The sequence below is a fragment of the Hirundo rustica genome, chromosome 2 (assembly GCF_015227805.2).
Source record: "Hirundo rustica isolate bHirRus1 chromosome 2, bHirRus1.pri.v3, whole genome shotgun sequence".
Lineage (NCBI taxonomy): Eukaryota > Metazoa > Chordata > Aves > Passeriformes > Hirundinidae > Hirundo > Hirundo rustica.
The window spans coordinates 103,061,674-103,083,596 of NC_053451.1; the positions used below are offsets into that span (position 1 = coordinate 103,061,674).

At 46.3% G+C, this 21,923-nt stretch overlaps 1 protein-coding gene across 4 annotated transcripts in view; it reads left to right on the forward strand.

The window, feature by feature from the left end:
* The first annotated feature begins 2,922 nt into the window (after positions 1-2,922).
* The window catches only part of RAI2 (retinoic acid induced 2), a 45,385-nt gene continuing 26,384 nt past the window's right edge, over positions 2,923-21,923 (forward strand). Inside the window, exon 1 of one of the 4 annotated variants that reach the window (XM_040057099.1) lies at positions 2,923-3,014. The gene's annotated coding sequence lies outside the window, so the exon portion shown is untranslated. Of the gene's footprint in view, positions 3,015-3,505; positions 3,581-17,023; positions 17,084-18,538; positions 18,670-21,923 lie in introns of those variants that run through there. The other 3 variants (XM_058419524.1, XM_058419525.1, XM_040057100.2) reach the window with 3 other exon arrangements.

Below are 21,923 nucleotides of genomic sequence, written 5' to 3' on the forward strand. Positions count from 1 at the left end.
GAAGGCATCCTGGATTGCTATGTTAGTAATCACACCTGGCAGTATTAATTTTGCTACTGTATAGTACTATCCTGGGATCAAAGAGTTTCTATGTGATCAAGTGATAGGGTGAGAGGAATGACACTGCTGGTTGCTTTACATGCTTGGCAAAAGAAAAGATGTCACGTTTATCAGCACAGACAATACACCAGGTTCATGCAGATCCTCTCTACAGAGCTACCTCAGACACCCAAGTTCAGAACACAGTTTATATGAGAGCTGAGGAGTGCCACATACACAAATTCGTGCTGAGATTTAGGTGGAGGTGGAGCAGCATCACAGGCAAATAGTGACTGTCCTGATCTATCTGAACACATGATCCTGCACAAACAGTGTGGAAGCAGTCTATGGGATCAGTCCCACAAAGTACTATGACCATGGGCCACTTGACCAAGGTCATTCACATCCATAGTTTAGGTTCCCTCATTTTCCTTCTTGCTGTAGTTTGCCTCCTGTGTGGCAACCCACCTCACTACAGCTAGTTTTTTGTACCAAGACACAATATGAAACTGGCAGATTTCTGGAGAAGGTGCATGGATAAAGCAGCCATACTGAGGCATGCATGTACAGATTTAAAAATAAATGCACAGAAAAAATTCTTCTGCTAGAAACATGGAGAAGCTCAAGATCATGCTATCTCAGCTTCAAAGACATGGAGGAGGAGGGAAGACAAGGAGACAACACAATGCTTACCCACTTGTGTAACAGCATGGACAATGGCAGGCCTGGGAGGGCATCACTCTGAAAGCAAACGGGACAATCAGCTGCCATTGAGAGAGGGATCTTTGATTGATTTTAAATTAAGGTCACTGTCCCCAGGCCACAGCTAGATTTGATTATTTCTGTCACATTTTAGAAGAGTGACGGAAACTTTGTCACAACCAGTGCTGTCTCTCTTCAGTGACTCAATGCATAATGATGCTTTTTTCAGCGTGTTTTGATGATTCCAACTTCCATGATATGCTACATGTTAGTACAGCAGTGACATTCTCCCACTGAAAGCCACTCATCCCTTTTACTACTCAAATCCATGTAGTAAGGACATTAGGAAAGCTGTGGGCAGCACAAAATAACACAGGTGTGACATTAAATCTGAGAGGTGTATTCACTGCTGGCAGGTGACCACTGAGAGCAAGCTCAGCCACAAGCCATTTGTCATGGAGGGACCTTTCTGAGCAAGCTGTGATTTGGTTGCTCTCTGTGCATTTCTCTCCTGTGCATTCATTCACTTTCCCCGAAAATGACATCAACTGCCTGCTGTCCGGTGGCAAAGGGCTCGACAGCTGTGTTTGCACAAAGAATCACCTCTAATCACCTCTGTACAGTCAGGAGGTCTGTTAATGGCCTCTCCCTTTTGAGCTGGAAGCCAGGATCTGACCAATCCCTGCTCACCTTCTCCATGCTGCTCAAGATTTGAGGAACCTCTGTCACATCTCCCTTCAGGTGCCTCTTGCCAGTGTGCACGTACCTAAATAGAAAACCCTTTCAAGCCATGGATTATCACTGCTAGCCTCCTCCAAATCTTTTCCAGCTCTGCCATGACCTTTTTGAGAAGGTGAGACCAGAATTCCAGCAGTATTCAGAGCACAGGTCCAGCACATATTTTTCCAGTGTAAAATCTTTTCCTCTTCGTTGCTCTCCTAACAAGTCCTGACATTTGAGTCACTCTTTTGGCCACACTGAGCACGAAGCTGACATTTTCTCAGCTGTGCATGTCCCTGGGCTCTCAACCTAGGGAAAGTGATGGCCAAAATACTTCCATGATGATGGGCAAGAAATAAATGACCAACTGCAATTGTACAGTTGTGCTGTCTGGGGAAAAAAAAAAAAGGCAGATCAAAAAAACAAACCACTTTGGAATAACAGTAGTGGATTTTAAATCCCAAGATGCTACGGAGTTACCTCACAGGCAGCTTGACCTAAATTCCTATGGGCAATGAGGAAGCCACATATTTGAAGCATTTGAAAGAAAACTAGACAAATGCCCATAAATTATTGTATGGGGGACATTCCTACTCGCTTTTGGAAGATGGATTAGGCAGATGACCTACTAAGTTGGTTTTTGGGTTTGGTTTTTTTTTGGTTTTTTTTTTTCCTTCTTTCACTAATTCCTACAATGTCATGAGTGTGTGTGCTTTACCCTTTCTTAAATCATAATCTGTTTGATCCGGCACCAGTCAAAGGTTTTGAAAAGCCCATTAAACCACAAGAGGAAATCTTGAGCGGTTTGCTAATATCAACAGAAATCCAGATGGAATTACAATCATCTTTCATGTACATTCGAGGACATATTATGTAATACTAGCCACGGATTTAGCTTAATGCACCGCACCTTCCAATAAGCTGCTGGCGACACTTAATAGCGATTCAAAACCTACAAAAAAACCCTCTTTTGCCCTTGACAAAACCCTTTTAAAGCCCGGAGCCTAAGGTCAAGGGGCTGGGATATTCAGGGTCTGATGGGAAAACGAGGACAAGGGAAAGCAAGGACGAACAAGATGGGCGGGGGGGGCGGACGGGAGGAGAAATTAAGAAGGGTAAAGAGGTGGAGGGGGAATAAAGAAAAACAGGAAGTCAGAATCGTGGTCAATCCGAGATAGACGCAGAGGAGACAAGGTCAAAACTTCAAGCAAGCGGGGAGCAAAAAAAATCCACGAGATTTATGGAGGAGGATGGCGCTGCCTGCCGCAGCATCCCCCCGGGGGTCCGGGCCGCTCCCGGCGCGGCTCCGCGGGACCCGCGGCGCTGCCGGTCCCCGCCGGGCGCGGGGGGCGGCGCTGGCGGGCGTGGCGCAGGTCGGGCCGGCCCCGCCGCCGCCGGCCCCGCCCCGGCCCGCCCGGCGCGGGGGGAGCGGGACGCGGTACCGGGCAGGGCAGGGCGGCGCGTCCCCGGCGGCGGCGGCCGCGCTTGACAGAGCGGGCGGCGGCTGCGGCCCCATGGAGCCCAGCTAGGGGCTGCCGCACCCTCCACCGGAGGTAGGTGCCGCGGAGCGGATGCGCACCGACGGCCCGGGGCGGGCGGAGCGGTGACAGGTTGGCCGGGGCGGCGGCGTTTTGCGGGAATCTCAGCCCCCCCCCCGAGCCTTCTTCCCACCGGCGGCCGGGCGCCGCGGTACCGTGGGGAGGGCGGCGGCCCCGCGGTCCCCGCTTCGGCCCGTGACTATTGTTTCTGGTGGCGCCGAGCGGGCGCAGCGAGATCCCGGTGGCGGCGGCGGCTTTGTGCGGGTCGTCCCGGCAGCGGGGCTGCGGCGGTGGCGGGGGGGGCGCGGAGGGACCGCGGCGGGGAGAGGGACGGGGCGAGACCGTGACCGCACGGGCAGAGCCACCCACCCCACCCCCGCCCTTCCTCCTCCTCCTCCTCCTCCTCCTCCTCCTCCTCCTGCCTGCGCAACTTCTCCAAATTCACGGCCGTGGGTGCGCGGAGGAGCGGCGGGTGCCGCCGCCAGGCATCGCCCCCCGCGGGCCGCGGCTGCCGCCCCGCGCACACGGCAGGGCCCGGCGGCCTTCCGCGCCCGGCCCGCGGAAAAGGAGGCTGAGAACAGGCAGGATGGGTTTCGAGATGGGCGGTAATGGCATGGTTTGGGGTCCCTCGCGTCGCCAGTCGCAGGCGAGAAGCGGGAGGAGAATTTACCCTTCCGAAGTTGGGGCAGAAATTCCTCCCTCTGTCGCCCGGCTTCCTGGCGAAGTCTGCCTGGCGGGTGGACTGTCACCTGCGTCTCCCTTAATGGCTTTCTCTGGATGAGGCTGTCGCGGGGCGTGGGGCATCTGCGCCGGCGTCGCGGCGGTCCGGGTGTACGTGGCGGTGGGTGCCGGGGTGAAGTGTCGTGCTCCAGAAGTTCTGCGTCCCTCCGGGGGGATGCTGCAGGGTGCAGGCGTCCTGGGCTGGAGTGGCGGGGCAGTTATTCTCTCATTTCGCCCCCAACACGCCTCTTTTTTGGAGATTAGTTCGGCTTTGGTTTATTTACCGCCGTTGATGGCGGTTTTCTTGCGTGTTCTCCGTCAGAATTATTTTTCTAAGAAGAAAAATTATTCAAATGCGGAATGCGAAGTATACATATTGTGTAATGGGGACGTATTGTTAAAGAGGAAAGAGTATCCGATTGCCCATTAATTCTTCAGGTATTTTCCGTTTAAACTTGATGAGGAAATGTTCTTTTTTCTGAGTAACCTTTCATGTCATTTATCGTTAGCAAATCGGCTTAGCGTTCAGAGTAAAGATTTCCTCACAAATACGCTGCTGATTACTGATGTTATGTCGGAAACACTGCATAGGACAGAAATCGGCACACCTCCGGTTTTTTAATATGTAAATTTGGAAAGCCTTTCCTTCCATTTAATGACGCTGTGAGTGGCCCCGGTTAATCAGATGTACCTACAGTAACTAGCAGAGGAGGCTGCTGATAGGCAGGGTGGTTTCCTGCACCGCTCTGCTAGAGCAACCTGATCAATTAATGCATTCTCTCTATTCTATCCTCGGCATCTCTGATGAGTTTTATAGTAATTCTGTGAGGAGCTCCAGTAGGCAGAAGCTGAAGTCTTTCACCTTCAGAGAGGACTGAGGCCAGATTTGAAGAGGGGATGACTGAGTTGACTGGAGAGTGCTGCTGAGTTCCTGTGTATACATTAAATTCTGGAGGCGATTCAGTAGCCAGAGCTGTCTGGGTCAGACTGGAATCACCTCAGTGATGGGTTTTGCAGGGTCCTGATCACTTCCTAGCAAAAAAAAAAAAAAAAAAAAAAAAAAAAAAAAAAAAAAAAGTGTTAAGCTTTTGCGCCTTGCAACATGCACCGATTGGATTGTAGGCATGAGCTGGAAAATGGAGCTGGTCCTGTTGTGGGCTTGGCATGTGCAATCAGCAGGTCACACTGAGAACCCTACAACTTCAGGATGCTTGAGTTCACAGTGCAGAGCCTGCAGCAGCATGAATTACAAGGGAAGAAAATGCATTTAGATGTAACAAAGGCTGCTGGCTCATCTCCTGCATGAGGAACTAATTTTTTTTTAAAAAAAATTTGGCTCCCGTTTCTGCCTCTGACACAAACTGCCAGTGTAGCTGTGGGCAAATCATTTCATGTTTCCCTCTCCTCAGCTCTGCCTGACCTGACAAGGTCTCATCTGTACAGGGCTGTCTGTTCAGACCCCAGCTCAGACCCCTTACTTTCTACCAGCTGCCTTGCACACAGCAGTCTGTGCTGCCGTGAAACCCAGGGTAGGTGGTACCTCGCTGTCGAGAGGGGGTACAGTTTGACATTCAAATACTGCTGCTGGAGCCAATCATACAGACGCAGCAGCCTCACAACGACTCGTCAGCCTCTAATCCTGCCCCTCTTCTAATCCAGTCATTCTCTGCTGCTGATGGAATCGCCCAGCATCGTTCGAGCTGTGTTTGGCTGCGTGCTCGCCCGCGTGTCGGCGAGCCTTCGTCAAGCTGGGAAAGCAAGTGGCTGTGGAGGTGGGCTGAGGATCACCAGCTCTTCAGGACACAGACTGTCACCTGAGGCTACAAAACGCGTGACGAGAGAGGCCCGGTGTGATTTAGAAATAGAAATTATAGCTAAAGGGTAAATTGCAACAATGCCACAGAAAAATGACCAGAAAATGGAACCTCGGGCATTCCTGCACAGCCAGCTGCGTGCTGGTCAGGAGGGAACGGAGGTGGAAGGGTGCAGCTCCCTCGGCGTAACAACGGCATTCTTATTTTAGCATGGAAGACAGCCAAAGATAAGGAGCGGTTGTCATCCGGCTGGTTGGAGGATGAAGAAAAAAAAAAAAAAGGGAAAAGAAAAGCTGTGTGGAAAAATATTTTGATGTAGGTACTAAAGGAAAAAAATAAGCAGATAACCTTGGAAGTGATAGACTAGCTATGTAAAGCTGGCAGGACAAGGCTTTTCCCATAAAATTCAGAATGATCCTAATTAAGCCCAGACCCTGTTAAATGACACATGGTTTTATTTATTTCAGATGTTTCTAGGTCTTAAAGATGGGGCCAAATGTGAAGAGTTTGATGTGGCATATAGTTTAACCCCAATTACTTTTACATAAATCATGTGATTGTTACAGTAGCTGAGTACCTCTGATAAGTGCCCCAGAGTTACTGATTAAAAAAATATATATTTTTAAAAAATCCCCTGAAAATTCTGTGGCGGCACAGGTGAGGGTTTGTGGAAGAGAGGTGGCCATCCTCTCCACAGGCAGGAGGATGGGAGTGTGGGAGCTGTTGTGGTGCTGTGTGCTTGTTGGTCTGTATGCACAGGCAGCCGAAATGGTGGCTTTGTAGAACAGGCAGCCAGAGAAAGGGATGTAAAATGGGAGCTGACAAACATTCTTGTTTTGAAACTGGGATGGATAGATGGATGAATGATGTATGGGGGTACTTGCTTTTATTTTATTTTATTTCGAGAGGAAGGAGATGGTTGGTGATGTGTGGCGCTAGCCACGGATGGCTTTGTTTTGAGATCAGGCTGTGCTGGGTCCTGCTTCCAGAAACAGCATCTACAGAATAACAATACATTGAAACATTTCCCTTAACTCAAGCATTGCTTGAGTTTCACAGACTGTTTTCATGATGAAAAAGTTTTCCTTATCTTAGGTTCAAAGCCATAGGCCTAAATCCTCCCAGCAGACTCAAGATTTCAAAAAAAGAGGTGGCTGTATGAGAGGTCCTAGGCTGCGGGGATTTTTGTTAGCCTGTCTCAGTTCTAGGGAATTTCCTTTCCTGGGTTTGCAGTATTGCCCATCCCTCCCAGGGCACTGAGCTACTCTGTAAATAGGCCACTCCGTGGAGGAGCTGCTCTGCTGGGTGATTTAATGTTGCTTGTTAGTTCTGGCTTTCCTTTTTTCCCACCCCCACCCAGTTCTATCCATGCTGTCCTTTAGTGTACAGAGCAGTGCTGTAACATGGGTGAGGTGAGTTTACAGGGCCACATCTGTAGGATTTTGCCGGTCCTGCAGGTGGCTGGGTGTCCTGGGGACCTTTGTGTCAGCTGCAGCTCCACATTCAGTTGGCTTTGGGTGTGGGTGGATCCCCTTCTGAGCAGGACCTGTTTCCAGCATCCTTTTAAATTGCTTAGTTAAAAGAATCATAGAATAGTTGGATTAGAAGGGACCTTACAGGTCATCTAGTCCAACCCCCCTGCAGTAAGCAGGGACATCTTCAACTAGATTAGTTTGCTGAGAGCCCTGTCCCACCTGACTTGGAATGTTTCCAGGCATGGGACATTTGCCACCTCTCTGGGCAATGTATTGCAGTGTCTCCTCACTCTCCAAGTAAAAAACAAACAAATTCTTCCTTTATGTCCAGTTTAAATTGACCCTAGCTTAAAACCTTTACCTCTTGTCCTATTGCAACAGGCCCTGCTAAGATGTCTGTCCCTGTTGTCTGTCCTTGTCTGCCCTGTTGGTCCTCGTTAGATATTGGAAGCTGTTGAAGGTCTTCCTGGAGCCTTCTCTTCTCCAGGATGAGCAGCCCAGCTCTCTTAGCCTGTCCTCTTAGGAGAGGTGCTCCAACCTTCAGATCACCTTCATGGTCCTCCTCTGGACCCGCTCCAACAAGTCCATGTCCTTCCCGTGCTGAGGACCCCAGAGCTGGATGCAGTATTCCAGGTGGGGTCCCACAAGAGTGAAGGGTGCTCTTGATCCCATTGTTTGTGTCATTGATGAAGTTATTAAAGGGTACCAGTCCCAGTATGGACTTTTGAGGGACACCACTCATCACTGGTCACAATTTGCACATGTAGTTGTTTGGAAATGCTTCTTTAAGATATCAGAGAGCTAAATGTTCTCAAGGATTAAACAAAGAGCCTGAGATAGGTCTCCTGTTTCCTCCACCCTCTTCAGAAAAGGTGTCTTTCAGCTTAGTAGCTTCCAGGTCTCTGTATTTCTCCCACTCCCTAGATTACAGCCACTCTAGCAGAAGGGAAGGCAATTGCTGTTGACTTGGAGGACAAGCTGGGTGTGGGTTTGGGTTCCCCCCCACCTCCCCGATGGCAGGCACAGAGGCATGAGAACAAGCCCCAGGACTGACTGACTGTGTCCCCAAATGTCTTATCATTGTGTTATCTTTGAGCTGATGGTTGGGGGTGAGCGCTCATTGACAAGAAAGCTGAGGGAAGTTTGCTGTGACACCTCACTAAGCTTCAGTGGGGCTTCTAAGGGCAGACCCCTGAACATTCTGGGTGCAGCTCCAAATTTATTTGGTCAGGCTAATTTTGAAAACCAGTCTCTCTTCCAATGTCTGCGAGTGCTTCAACCTTTTAATTATTCTGCGCTTTTCCTGTGGCGTGGAAACAAAGAGAGGGAAGTGTAGCGACCACCAGGAGGGCCAAGAGGGTGATGGCTCCTGCCTGCCCTGGCAGTCAGTGTGCTCCTCATAGCAAAGCCAGGTTATTTGGAGGAGTGCAGCTCTTTCAATCCAGGAAAAAATAATTTGTTAATGGCCAGAGAATAATCACTTTACTCCGAAAAGCCTCTCCAGCTGCATTGCACCAACTGTTCTTTATCAGTCTCTGAATCCTTAATGACAGTAGCAGCTAATTTCTCTTTCTGTGTTTTTTCTAGCTGCAATGTCCTATTTGCTCTGAGTTCATTGAGAAAATAATAGAAATCATTACATAGCTACTTGTCACCTTTCAGAGAAGAAAACTTCTCCCTGCCTGAGTGGCCAAGTTAGCTACTTGGTGACTGGCTCAGACAATAGGAGCTTTTTGTAGCTTATCCGTTATTAATCTGTGCCTAGTGAATAAACTAATTAACTAGAGGAGTGTTGCTGAAGTTCTAGTCTGTGGTTATCAGAATATGGTGAATAAACTGTTCACAAACAGTGTGACAAAGGCATGTAAGCAAAAAAATCAAAAAACAAAGGGTTAGGAGTGACAAAGTGAGAAATGTGAATTCATTGTGTTTATTTTCTTTTAAATTTGATTGTCTTTGAAGCTTATGTGGCAGTATTGCATAAAATGGTCCTTGGTTAAAAGAAAACTATTAGGTGTTCCATACATATCTATAATAATTAGGTTAAGGAAAAGATAGTGAGGAGTATTGGAATAGACGGACAATGAGAATGGAAAACACAAAAAATAAAGTGAAATGTGAAGTATTTTTGTGTTTACATGATACACATCCTTCTGGTTGTTGGTGATGGATCACTTGCTGTAGAGCTGGATCTACACAAGGCCACTGCAAAGCAAACAGGAAGGGCAACACATTGTTTTTTAATCAGGGTTTTCTTAACCAAGAAGTCAGGCATCACTGTCTGAATAAAAGATGCCTTCATCTCCATCCTTGGTGATGGGGCTGGAGATCAGAGGCAGCTCTCAGCCAGGAGGTCTGCCCTGCAGAAAGGTGGAGGAAGAGGACTTCTGACATAGCTAGAGCTTGCTCTGCAGGCTGTGGGATGCTGAGGGGAGACCAGAAGGAAGTAGGAACATACAAGCAGATCCTAGAAGAAGGAGCACACAGAAAGCCTTTCCGTTCTCATGTGACGTGCTTGTAATTCATCTCTGGTCCCTGGGGGATGGATGGAGTTACCTCTTGCCTTTCCATGTCTAGAGAAACCATGTGTTATTAGGGTGGATTCACAAAGCTTCTGTGACAGAAGAAACTGGTCTCTGCATTAGAACTCTGCTGAATTGTGTGTGCAGGATACATCAAGGGGTGTTGTTCTGTCACAGGGCTGGTGGTGCCGAGCTCAGTATCTCACATCTCCCCACATCCTTGTGTCTAAGCTTCTGTTCATTTGGCAGAAAACTGCTTGACCACGCTCTAGTTGCGCTACAACCAAAGTGATGTTGGTAGGTGGAAGAAAACAGATGCAAGGAATTTACTTCCCTGCTCACAGAGGAAATGCATCTGCCTTTGGCTTGGGTTTGATGTTTAGGTCCCTAACTGATGGGTTTTTTAGATGCTTGTGTAATAGCTGCGTTTAGCTACAAAATCGTTACTTCTCCTGTAGGTTGCATTTTGGCTGTAACCTCAGCTTTCTGTCCTCTAAAGGGGGGTGTTAAATTGGTGGGGGTAGTAATCAATTGGATGCCACGAGTGCCACCATGAGTGCTAGAGACAGGAAAGTGGAAGCAGCAGAAGGCTGTGTGCTCTGGATCCCCACGTTCATAGCAAGTAACCTCAGAGCTGTGCAGTGACTGTCCTGGAGGGACCTAGCACAGCCTCCCACCAGAAATGATTATTTCGGGGGACAAGGTGGATGCCCTTGATCACAAACAGGCTACAGACATCTTAGACCTACTTTGGTTACTGGAAAAGCTGGTCAACACTCTTCATTTTTGCTTTTTGGTGGAACTGAAGAGCTCTTTGCTTTGCAGCATAAAGACATGAATATTTTGGGACCTGATAATTCTGATTTTCTTGAAAAGAGGTGCCCCTGTATTTCCAAGGAGCTAAGGTTCTCATTTGAGTAGCTTTTTATTTTTATAAAGGAAGGAGGTATTTTTACTAGAGTTTCCTGTTTTGAGCTCTTTGGTTAGGGGGTATTAAGTGGTCAGAGGAGGGAGACTTATCATTTAGGTCAGGGTCGTCTCTTTGTATTTTCTTATTTGTATGCACAATACTCATATATAAATTATCTTCACGTATATATATAATATATTTTGAATTGTGCAATTTTCCCCTGTTCTATTTAAGGCTGCTACTTAAAGGAAATCTAAATAAGGTTTCCTGTCAAGAAAGGTTTAGATTTAGCTGGCCCTGCCTGGGGCTGAGGGATGGGTTAGGACACTTCTCAAGGTTCTTTTCAGGACCCTTGCTGTGATTCTAGGCAGTTACTCAACAAAACAGATTCGTAGTAGATTGTGCTGGTTATGCCAAAAGGGTTTTGCTATAGCATTTAATGTGGTTATTTGTTTGAAAGGGAAATAATAGGTAATTGTAGCATAGTTATTGCTGCTGCATTGGACAAATGTTTCTTTAAAGAGGAAAACAACTGATGGTACATTTTTAGACCAGCATCATGATATGGCTGTGATTAGTTTCTCCAGGAGCTTTGTGTTTTTTATATCTGCTTAAGTGTATTAACATTTTAAAAGGTCAAAGGTAAGCTTTAAAATGGATGCCAAATTAAGATAGATGGGCGGAAAATGACATTTGCTTCTTGTTACTGCTCATTGTTTGAATTTGACCAAAGGCAAAAACAAAACAAAGAACAACCCTCCCCCCCATACACATGCATGCACGCACGCGTGTGTACATGCATGGACAGACAGCCATGGTCCTTCCACACCTGGTCTGGTAAAATCTTATTCATCAAGTCTGGTTAATCACGATAATCATTATTATCCTAAAAAAACCCAGTAGTCCAGAGTATTCACTTCCAGACATTATTTGTATTCTTTTCCAAAGTATATAATTTAACTAGTGTGAGTGGACTCTGTAAATAAAAGTAGTTAAAATATAAATATTAGGAAAACATGGCTAATGAGAACTCTAACCACGCTATCATTTCCTGCCCTTGCTATGTTTGAAATGATGATTTCATCAGGGAAGGGACTGGACCCTCGTCCCTATTCGTGCAGTTCCTTGTATATTGAGTCCCAATGAAAACAGAGAATAAAATATGGTGGGAAGGATGCCTTTGCTTCCAGTGGGAATGGTGGCCAGTCCCAGCTAAAAGCAAGGGTTTAGCAGAGCTGCTCTGTGACCACACCAGTGTACAACAACTTTGGGTTTGGACGAAGCAGCATAGCTCGAGAGAAGGACCTGATCTGGCTTATGTCCATCATTTCCACTCTTGGCCTTAAATGATGGTGGGTGGCTGTGCTGGTGATGTGTCCTGTGCCTCAGGAATCTCAGCCACTCTTGTGAAAGGGACCCAGCCTGTTTCTGTGGATGCTGTTGAACGAGACAGATTCACTCCTCTCACTTCATGACATCTGCCAATGTAAGGGGGTTTAAAGCAAGGGAGAAAACTTCTAAAATGTCTTCAAATCCTTCTTCCTACTGATGGCTAGTGGCTCATCAGGGAGGCTTCAGGCCGTGTCCTGTGTCAGCCTCCGGACATTCAGCCCTGTGCCAAATCCCAGAGCGCAGCCCAGCCTCGTGTGGCCCTCGAGGGCTGTGTCACTCTGGGAAGGGTCACCCGGTGCCAGCCGTGGCTGGGCCTCGTGTAACCAAGAAAAGGCAGTGCTGCTGTTCCCATAGCCACTTCTGCCTGCCACCCTTGGGCTCCCTGGGCACGGCTGCTGCCCAGAGCAGAGCATGGGGGAAGAGAAGGGCTGGCAGCAGCGTCCTCAAGGGAGAAAAATGCAGCACTCAGCCCTGCCCCTGCACAACAGCATGAGGTGTCCAGGGCTGGGGTAAGAGAAAGATCTTCTCCTGCCTCCCCAAGAAGCAGCAAGCTCTCCCAAGCATCCCTGCCTGGGTGCTCAAAATGTTTGTCTGACAAACAAAAAAAAAAAAAGAAGGAAAAATGACAATTGCTTGTATGCTTTGTTCCAGCGTGAAAATGTATTTTTCATTTCAAACTGAATGGATTCTGAGTTGAATCAGAGTAGAACAAACCAGACAGCTTTATTTTTTCATTTTACCAAAATTGTTTTTAAATCACTCAACCCAAATATTTCTTTTTAATTTTTTTTTTCCACAGCCTTGCCACTATAGCAAACAATTCCATTATTTGCATAGCTCTAATTGCAGTGAGTAAAAAAACACAGCAAACTCAGACCCTTCGCAGAGCCTCATCCCAGCCCCACAGCTAGCTTGGTCTGTATTTTGTCAGCAGAGAGGGAGATGTGGCTTTGTGTAGACTGAAAATAAATTACGGACTTTCTGGTATTTTTTTTGCCCTCCAAACTGATACACTATCAGTTTGGACAATGAATAATTTTGCCTGTTCTCTTGCTAGCAGGCTGAGAGATATCTCCCTATTGTGAACCTGGTACAGTTTAAAAAGCATTTGGATTTTCAGTGCTTTGTTCATATGTTACGCTTAAGTTGCAATCTCTGTTGCTCTTATTAGAGTAACATGTAGGGTTGCTACTCTGTTAGTAATACCCATATTAACATGAAGGAAAGAGAGACAAATATCTACATCTGTTTGGAGCTTTTTTCTGTGAAGGTGGTGGGTACCTGAAGGCAGGGTTAAGGAAAATTTTATCTGGCTAGAGTTCCATCAAATAGGAACCAACAATTTTTTGGACATTTTTTAATGACATTTATTTATAGCAGGTAGCGCACAGGCGGCTGCTATTGCTCAGCATGCTGGAAGAATGTTCTCCAGATGGTGCTTGCTGTTTATGCTTTTATTCACTTCGCTTGAACACAGCAGCACTCTACACAAAACACGGAAAATTGGAAAATAAAAACAATAGTGTTTTTACAAAGTGCCATGTGATTTGCTGAAATGTCTGGGTTGACTGATGAGCAGTGCGTGGGGGCAGCGGGGGGGATCGCGCCTGTCGCACAGACCCAGCGCCCCAGCCCCACATGGGTCACAGGCATCGCCCCCTCTCTCCCAAAAGGTGGCTTTGAGCAGAGCTGCTAATCCTACCCTCTGTGTCTGTGCCTCCTCTGCCTCCCTTTTCCTGCACGGGGATTTGGGTGAGTGTAGGAAAGGCTGTTATTTTAATGGTGATGTTTTTGTGGGGTTTTCTGTGACTGTGCAGCCCCAAGGTGGGAGAGATGCGAGACAAAGAATTTCATAAACCTCGCCTGTGCCGTGTTCCTTCAGCCCCCAATCTCACTGAAAAGTATTAAGGCCTTTGGCTGGTCCAGCTGAAAGCTATAGCTAAAGTCAAGACTGATGCCCAAAGGGAGCAGCATGCTCCATGATTTCTGTTGGTTACAGTGGTGAAAATAGGTATCCAAATGGTTGGCATGCTCTTCCAGGCTTTTGTTGTGCAGCTTCTGCAGGACTAGTCACACAAAACATTCCCTGAGTAGAAGCTTTAAATAAAAGACCCTGGAATCTGATTTTTTTTTCATTAAAAAACCTTGGGAAAATTGGGAAAATAATTATTTATTTTTTAAAAAATCCCAAACAAGCTAGCCAAACAAACAAACAAAAGCAGGCAATCATAAAAATAGATATTGACGGGAAGGATGAAAGTATTTTTGTGGGTTTTTTTAATCAATATATCTTAATGTATGGATAAAACAAATAAGTATTTCTCACTGCTATTGGAAAAGAACAAGAAGATTACAAACCCATAGCACTTCAGAGCAGGTTTTCAAATACCAAAAAACATATACCAATTTTAGACTTTGGAACAGGACGTGGTTATTATTTCTTTGAGAACAGGAGCCTTCAGATTCCTTTGAAATCTAGTTTAAAGCCAGCTTTTAGTGAAATTAAACTTCAAGAAATTAATGTGTGAACGGCTCAACTGATTTTGGGGTTTTCTCTGGTAAATGGGCGGTGCTGCACAGCACTTCAGTTCCTCTCCCTTGCCTGTTACCCAAGAGACAGCCCTTTCCCAAGCAGAATTCTTGCTCCATCAGCTCCATGCTGTTTATCTTCTGTTGCTCCCTTGGCAGTTATTATTTCTTAATGTGTTAATTGTAGTTCCTGGACCCTTTTGTGTGAGGGTGTGTAATGCTCATGGTAATGATGCCGACACGTTCTCTAGTTCCTGGAATCGCAGAGCGAAAAGCTGAAATATGGTTTGGGCATAGAGCATCCAGTAAGAGAAGTCAATTAGAAGAATTCAAATAGCATGACAAGAATAAAGTGGATAATGGGGAGCAGTAGGCATTGGGTTGGGGTGGGGGTTTTTAGGCTTATTCAGTTATTATTCCTTCTATGGCTCCAGCTTTGTGTGATATATATTTTTTTTTAATTAAAACGTGAATTATGTCACTTGCTTTCCACCTTTTAACAGTATTTCACAGTAAATTTCATTGCTAATAGCAAGTAGTCAGGGGTAAGGAATGACTTTGCTGAGTGATGGGGATTGTTAATTATTAAAAAGAAACCTATGGATTTGAAACAAATTAGACCTCATTAAGCCTAGGTCTGTTTCCACATAGACCAGCAGACATGAAAAATCCCATGTAGGAACATGAAAAATCCCACTTTTTAGCTGACGCATCCCTAGTAGCGAGGCTCCTGGGCTGGCCTGGGGTGCATTTGCTCGTTTGGTTTGTGTCAGAGAACCCAGGTCTCTGATCTCAGTTCAAAACCTGTGACTCTCCTGGATCTTCTCCATTTCGCTTCCACCTCTCCCATGACCCCCAGCCACCCCAGCCCACCTGCACACAGGACTCCCACCTCGCTGGAGGGGGCACCTGGCCATCAGCAGCTGGAGCCCACCTGGCTGCCTGGCTGGGAAAGCCATTGTCTGGACAATGTTGGAGTGGACCATATTGGCTGCTCCAGCTTTAATGAAAGGAGAAACACAGGAAAACTCCTTTTTTCTTCCTTGATTTTGGAGGGCAGGAGGATCTTTGACTTGTACCATAGAGTTCACTCCATGGCTAGGCTGACAAACTCTAGGATACATTTTTTTGTTCCCATTTACAGAGGCAGGGTGGGGGGGGGGGGGGGAGGGGGGGGGGGGTTTGTTTGTTTGTCTGGATTTATTTTGTTATCCAATCTCATCTGCAACTCTTGTTTGTACTTTGTTGTTTTTCCATGGGACTTTAGCAAAAATCCAGAGGGCTGAAGAGATTGTTGGAGACTACCCTCAAACTTACATAACCACACCATGTTTTGAGCTGCTTTTTTGAAATTTTTTAAAGGCAATGGGTGTGTGCATCCACAGGAGAATCCTAATAAGGAGAGTGAAAGGTGGCCTTAAATGGTGGTTTTAATTGTATGTTCACAGGCATACCATGTATGGGCTTTGCTGTCTGGCTGAGACATCCCCCAGATCTTCTCTGGCATTGCAGGCAGTGACACACTCATATCAGGAGAAGAAACGCCCATTCTGCTGGCTAGAAATCAGCAATAACATTTTGACATCTGTGCAACAGTTTAAAATGAATTATTCAGCACATAGATTGTGCTGTTTGAGCAGCCAGCACATCTCTGCCCGTTTACTACTGTCAGTCCATGGTGGAGATAGCACTGATGCCAGTGGGAAGTGAGCACATGGGCTGGGGGTAGGTTTTGGCCCATAGCCTGAAACAGCATTTGACAGCACCCCTGCAGAATATGATAGGAATAATCGCCTTGCCACCAGCAAAAGAACGAAAGACCATGCCAGTCTGTTTCTTCTCGCAGAGTATTTTGAACACATGTAGATCTTAAGATCTTAAGAATTAAAAGATCTTAAGAATTAAAGCAAAAATTAATTGTTTGACTGTTTGAGTTTTGCTTTAAAGAGACTGGCATATAATTTTGATTAAGTCAGTGTATTGCATATGACTCTCCAGAAGCCCTGAGCATCTCTTGCCTACTGGGAGTAGAGCCTGAGCACAAACTGGCAGCAGGTCCAGGCCAGTCTCCAGCTTCTGCCAACTTGGGGGGTTAAAGTGAAGGAGTATCTAATCCCTGTCAGCAGAGAAAATTCATAAGATTTGCAATGTCAGCGGCATCTGATTTGGAAAAACATGCTGAAGTGCTGTAATAACACACTTTGGGGAGCTGCAGATGGGGAGCTGGGAGGAAACACATAACTAAACATCAGCACACCCCTTCCCTACTCAAGACAGGCATTGAGGGGAGAAAGTGGACATTTATCTTGTGCTTAGCTTTCTAATTCAGCAAGGTGATCTGAATTAAAGCGGTGTATGTGTGGTGAGAGTCTTAACATCTGTTATTTCACAGGATGTCTGTTCCCTGTAGCTTCATTTAAAAAAAAAAAAATGCAAAACAGTATGGAAATGTTCTGTGCTGTGGGTTACTGTCCTTTCCTTACCCTTCTTTAAGGACTATGTTGTAGTTGTACACTGATGCTTTTCTCACAGGTGAAAATTCAGGAGCACTCAGCATTGCAGTGTGCAGCAAGACCATCTGTCCCTCACTGTCCATGTTTTTCAGGTAGCTAGCTAAAAATGCCTCAGTTTCTACCTGCTCTTCCATTTATGTGTAAGAAGTAATACCCTGCTCTGGAAGGAGCTCGGTGCTGTACATGAAAAGGCAAGACATAGTTTCCAGGTAAGTGTAAAACAAATGGCTGGTGTAATGGAAGTTAAGCAAATCCTTATGTCCCCTGAAGTCAGTAGAATTTAAGCATGTAGTTAAGTCTTGCTTGCAGTAAGGGTATATCCTCTGACAGGAACACTGTAGCCGTACGGTTTTTGAAACCCTCTGTTGTATAGCTTTATTTTCAGAATCCCCAAGAGCTTAGCAATTAGCTAAAGATGTGAAATTGTGCTGCGTACCGTGCAGCAGTGCTGGATGCTCAGGTGCGGTGCTTCGGCAGGAGGTGGGACCTGGCTCCCTCAGCCGGTCCCTGACGGCAGCGGTTCTGCAGCTGCTGCTGCTGGCTGCGAGCTGGGCTGTGCAGCCCTGTGTGGGTACGTTTTTGTAGGGACTAAAGTCTGTTCTGGCTTTTGTAGGGCTGCCATCACCAGTGTGTCTGGCCCTTCTTGCTGTCTGTGATCCGCTCACCATCGCTGTGCTCCCCTGGGGCGGGAGGATGTTGTCCCCCGTGGGCAGGGAGTAAAAGAGGCACAGAGAGATGTCAAACTTGATTTCAATGGTTATTTTTGTGGCAGCGTATGTGGAGACATTTCTGGGGGAGGGTTCCAAACCTCCTGTCTACATGGTTTGGACCCTGTCTGCTGCTACAATACTGGTCCAGAGTGGCACCTCGTGGGAGGCCCGTGAATGGGACCATGGATGTTCATCTTGCCTGTGTCAGAGCAGAATTCAAGGATGTGCCTTACTGGTGTAGATGTGGGGTGGTGGGGGAAGAGGGGAAGGTGCAGACCAGAAAAACAAGGAGTAGGGTAAATGGCTCAGGTAATGTATGTATGGGTGTAAAGAAGGCTACCTGCCACTTGATTGGAAGGATGTGTGTAGCCTGTGTGCATTTATTAATTAGTGATGCAGTTGCTCCATGCTGGTGCCAATAAAACCTTAATAGTTCATGATACCAGCCCGTGATTGCTTCCTTTTTTGCACATCTCCTTGTGAGGATGTGTGTATATCAGTGCAGCTGTGCACTATGTACAGTGTGGATGTGCTGTTGCTGCCTGCACAAGAAAAGGACAGTAAAATAATTCAGTGGGTTATTACCTCCCATGTGATTTTTCCAAGTGTTTATAAAGGGGTCTTTGATATGCAGCACTCTCTAATGTGCACAAAATAACCAGCCTTGTTTTCTTTCCATTTCCTGAGACATACTAATTCTTAAAATGGCTCCTGAGCAGGCTTTCCTAGGTCCATGTAACAACTGCAGCCTGATGGTGTAGCAACAACGACGAAAAAGGCTGTCCCTAGGTTTTTTTTTTTTATGCACATTGTGCAGCTTTTCAAGCAGTGCATCAAACACTGCTGGCTGGAAATTTCCAGGCCCATTTCCTTCTGCCTGGTGCATGCTCATAAAGCAAGGTTGTCTGTACGGTCTGTAGCTGCAGTACCGCAGAAAGTCAATAAAGAGCTGACCACCTCACCTCTATCAAAAGCAGTTGAGAAGCCCTGCCTCATCTGCCTTATTAAAACTGCACTTGACTCCCGCAGAGGAACCTAGTTGGAAATCTTGAAGAGGAGGGATAAAAAAGGAGTCTGAAATTGCAGTGAGTATTCTACAGCTAGGTCTTACAGTAAGGTTAAGGAGTTCATATTGTGAAATAAACCAAAAAGGCTGCTTCATTAAAAAAGGAAAATGCCTGAATTTAATGCAATGAACTTCTGACTTTCCCGCCTGCAGTATAGCACAGAGATATGGTTAGTTATTGCAGCAATGAGTAGATTTAACTAGCTCCCTAATGGATTTGTATTTTGAATTTAAATATGTATATGCCTACCTATGCATGTGTGTTTATGCCTATTATATGCATTTGTGCAGGAAAAGGCATGATGTAGAAATAGATGCAAGAGGTAGAATTGGTAATGCAACATGTCTTTGAGTGTGTGTTTGAAATGATGTTTGGGTTTTTTCTCTTTTCCTTTATATGAGAGTAATTAATTAAATGTTTGCCAAGCTTTCAGTAGTACCTGCTGGGAATTATCACCCTCACCTTCCCCAGGCCTGCCAGCTTCTTTCACCTTGAAATGAAAAAAGAGAGAACTTTAACAGAAAGATCATTGCTTTAGCTTAATATTGTAAGATTTCAGAGATTGAATTTTCTGATAGTAATGAAATGAACCCTGAGTTGTGCCATGAATTTGATTGCAGTTAATTTGATTTTTGAGATGCTCAACAAAGCTTGCCCATTAGCTTTAACCTCACATACTTTGGATTTGTACAAACTGGTATTTTTATGTATGTATGGGTTGAGATAACATGGAAATCTCTCTTTGGTGGTTCGGTTGTTTGTGACAATTACTGTCACTGAGTACTTACTAACTCTAGGGCTGCTGGAAGTAGTGTCCATTGAGTTGCTGACCAGTAATCCCACTATATTTATTGCTTTTGTGGTGCAGGGATAGTTTTCCTTTTCACAAGGAAAAATACAATTGAACATCTCAGCCGGGAGACACACGCAGACTCCATCCTGCAGTTTTTTCCAGTTCTCACTGATCTTAATGAGCCTAGTCATGTGAATAGCAGTGACTCTTGTCAGAAAGGAGGTTTTTTGGCTGAAACCATTTCTGTTTATATGATTTGCCTCCTCAGACTTCAGAGTGAATGTGCTCTTCTTGCTAGTATTTGCCAAGAGGCAACAGCTGTGGGGTGGAGTATTTCCCAAGGTGGTCCCAAAGTCTGGCCTGTTCTGCTTACGTGATTTATTCTCAGTCACTAGTTGATAAGATGGTGGAAGATGGCCTTTTGTATTTATGTGTATATAAATAATACCAGCCGCAGATAAGAAACTATTTGGTGATGTCAGAAAACTAAAGACATAAGGCTACAGATAACTGGAATAGTGTTATGGAGTTGATTGTGTGTGGGAAAAACAGGAGGGGAATTCTGCTGCTGGGAGAAGATTGGTCACTATAGGGAAAAAAATACAGAGGGTGCAGTTTCCAGAACATGGGAGAAACAAGACCGGGAAGGGAAGAGATGAGTGGCAGGGGCACACACATTGGGAGTGATGCCAAAAGTTCTCCAGGCAATGGGAAAAGGGTTGAGCTGCCAAGAAGATTACTGCCATGAGCTGCTCCTGGGAGGTCCTGTGAGCAGGGGGTGCAAAGTCTCAGCAGAAGTCAGGGGATATATGACTTTGCGATGTGTGGAAGGGAAACTGCCCATAGATGGAAAAAGGGTTGGACACAAGGCTGGAAAGAAGGCGTTTCGTCTGGATCTGTGCCACCAAAATACACGTCAGGCACTTGTGGAGCCAGGAACCAGGCTGTCTCCTTCCAGCTCCATCATCCTCAGCAAACCTGCTGGAGTGGAGGTTCATTTCCTGGCCCCAGCTGGGAGGGGCCTGGAACAGCCCTGCTCCTCACTTGGGTGCTTCTGTGTCCTGTGGAGGGCTCCTGGAGGTCATGGTTGGCTGCTACAGGAGCAAGACCAGGGCATGTGGCAGTCCCTCCCTGTCTACCTGAAATAATCTGGCCTGGGTGGAGTGGAGCACTCACACCAGGGCTGATCTGAGAGGCTCCCAGTTTGGCAGGGTGAGGGGCCAGGTACCAGGATGTGCCTTTGCAGAGAGCTGCTGTCCTTCTGCAGGATGCTGGCATGCCCACACCTCTGCAGCATCTTCTTGGATCCTGCCAAGTCACAGTCCAGCAGTCTCCTTTTCTGACTACATGGCAAGGAGAGGTTTTCTTATTCACAGTTTACTGTTTTAGAGGGTTTGCGTTGTTTCTTAAATTCTCTTCCCTCCATTCTGCTTTTGGTGGCCCTATCTATCTGAAGGGAACGTGTGCAGTTATTTTGGTCAGAATCAGGCAAACCCACTCAGCAGCCGAGGAAAGGGGGAAAAACATTGAAGAGAAAGCATTGATGACCTCACCAGAGAGTCCCATAATACCAAATTCAGCACAGAAAATTGAGGGAGGGGGCAGAAACCTTTCTCTTCAGAGGCTGTTGAAACACAGTGCCCTGGAAATGCTCAGGCAGCAGAGATCATCGTAGCACCCTCTTGGCATGGAGCTGCCCGTTCACGCCAGCTGTTTTGCCGCACAGTGGACAGTGTTGTATCTTCCATGAGAATTCCACATCCATAGGCTCCTTGCTACCAGCCTGCACCTGCTGCAGTGGAGATGTGGGTCTGCACGTTCCCTGAGGGACATGCCTTTCCCCTTGGCTGAGGCTGGGAGCAGCGTGAATCCTCACCGAAAAGGATGATCCAGCTTCCATACTGCCACGAAGTTAGTTTCATTCAGAGGCAGCATGTCTGATGTCTCTCAGCCAATGCTAGCCAGAAAGGAAACAATTTTACACATCAGCAATTTTTTATGATTAATAATATTATCCTGCCTTAATTGAAAAATGGGCTGGTGCCCTCAAGAAGAAATTAAGCTGCAGGAATTAGTATCTAACCTCTCTATGATGAATGTGTATTTTTACACACTGCATATTACTGGCAGTGCTTTTAGAACGAATCGTGCCGTGTATTGTAATAAAAAATTGTCCCGCATTGTTTGTACTTGCGTGGCACCATTCTGTCTGGCTGACTTGGCTTTAAGAGCCTGAACGCTTGGGAAGAGGCAGTGTGAGGATGCTGAAATCCTTTTAAAGGGAATTTATGTACAAACAGGAGGATGATGTGTAGGCTCTGAGCTCTGCTATCAGTTGTTATTGCTGAGAGATATTCACAAGGAGTCGATGCCAGACAGATCATTAGCCATTGCTGGCCTCAGTGCTTTCGTGGGAAGTCGGTCATAAAGTCAGGGGAGGGCTCCTGTTTGTGGGATTTTTAAACACCAGTGAATCATT